General features: G+C 31.8%; 1 non-coding gene across 1 annotated transcript; it reads left to right on the top strand.

The window, feature by feature from the left end:
- Positions 1-1,471: 1,471 nt before the first annotated feature.
- Positions 1,472-1,547, top strand: LOC115969665. The gene has a single exon (XR_004087029.1). It is a non-coding gene; the product is annotated as a small nucleolar RNA snoR118 (small nucleolar RNA).
- The last annotated feature ends 487 nt before the right edge of the window (positions 1,548-2,034 follow it).

Raw genomic sequence — 2,034 nt, forward strand, 5'->3', positions numbered from 1 at the left:
TTCTTAAATTTATCTAATTATTGATTGCTGGACTGTGTAATTTCACCCTTACCGTTGGACAATTTATTTCTCTTGAACTATCAGAACAGGACCACTAATGTACTAACTAAGTATTGAAAAGTATTTTCACTGGGCTTTTGTTGCTATTTTGTTAAGTGCAGCCTTTGTTTTTCTTGCTTGGATAGGCTTGTCATCACACCGAAAGCCTTTGGGTGCCATCTCAAGAGCCCATAGTCGAGTTTTAGCTTGGTTTCCCAACATTTTATTTAGAGGCATCAATTTCCCCCTCAACAGTCTATTACATGATATGAATGAATTTAATACTTTTGTTTAATTTTTTTTTTAAAAAAAATTGGGGAAGAGGATTTGAGTATGGTTCTTTTTACTAGAGTTGAAATAATATTACTAAAAACACAAATAACTAACTAAATAAATAAATTTGTAGTTTCATTTTGAGTTTGTCGAAAGCCATACCAAATTTCACAATGGTTGAAGTGGTGACTTGTAATTAAATTATAATAGATATGAATATATGATGTTAAAGATGATTTGATCTAGGCAAAAATATTATTTTAGTCTCTACATTTTAAAGTCTTAGTCAATTTAGACCATTCATTTTGGTCAATTTTATTTTTAAATTGCAACTAATTTGATCGTTAACTTATTAATTGAAAATACATATATGACAAACAATTTATACAGTTGGCACACTCAAAACTTATGTGCCTAATATAATAATAATAAAAATATAGAGACCAAATTGACTGTGAGTTGAAAATTGATTGTGAACTTAAAATCTAGAAACCAAATTGATTGTAAAATGAAAATAACATGGAACAAATTAACTGCTACAAAAATGTAATGACAAAATTAACTATAACCTCAAAATTTAGTAACCAAACAGTATTTTAACCTTTGTTTTAGAAGTGATATTATAAATGCCAGTGCCACAAGCCCACAATGATTGCCTTGAGATGGGTTGAGAGCCAGCCCATGTGAGCACAAATCAGTGGGCTTTCTTATTTTGTAACAGACCAAGGAAGGCCCAAATCTTCAAACAAAGCCTATTTGGGAAAGCCTATTCTGTATTATAATTATTGTTTGGTAGAATAGTCCTTAACTTTTTGCCCAATGATGTACACCAAAATTTTATTGAGCGGTTAGGCATGGCTTTTCAATTCATTATTAGATCTTTACTCAACACCACCTTTCACTACCACCACAACCACAACCACAACCACAACCACAACCACAACCACCTTCTACTCTTCTTTTATCATATATATATATATATACACACACAAATTTTATTTTCTATGGTGGTGGTTTGTAAAGGCTTTTGATGAATGCCCATTGCCTTGAAAAAAACAACCGTGGATGATCATTCAAAGCTATGAGATCTGAGGGCTTTTTATTTTTTATTTTATTTTCATATACATGCATTTCTTATATTTGGGTTTTTGTTTTTGTTGTGAATGATGATAAATGCACTGGGCTCTGTTTTTATTTATTGATGGAATTGCAGACTAGAAAGCTGTTTCTGATACTCCATATATATTGTTGGGTCAAAATATAGTGCTTTGAAAATACCCACATGTACCCAAGTAATTTATCTCTATCTATATATGTCCAATGATTAAAAACTCAATTCACTTTCTTCACCAGCCTTTACTATGTTTTCTTTGTTGTCGTCTCAATATAAAACTCTCCCTTCAGCTCAAAAACTAACCAACCACGTTTTACCCACATAGTTGAAACTTTAGAGTACAAGCTCTTTCACCAAGCCAACATTCTCACAATTCTGAAGCTTAGAGCTGGAAATATGGATACAGGAGAACCTTCTCTCTCTTCCTCACAACCTCTCTCAATTTCCTCTTCTCGTTGACTGTGAGTTGAAGTTTCAAACTCGTGTACTATTTCTACATTTTCTTGTGCTTCAATTATGGCATTTTGATTTCTCTCTTGTTAAAATACTATTAGCCTTTTGTTGATTATACAATTGGAATTTTGGACTTGATTTTCCACAAATAAATA

This window comes from Quercus lobata, chromosome 11 (assembly GCF_001633185.2).
Source record: "Quercus lobata isolate SW786 chromosome 11, ValleyOak3.0 Primary Assembly, whole genome shotgun sequence".
Lineage (NCBI taxonomy): Eukaryota > Viridiplantae > Streptophyta > Magnoliopsida > Fagales > Fagaceae > Quercus > Quercus lobata.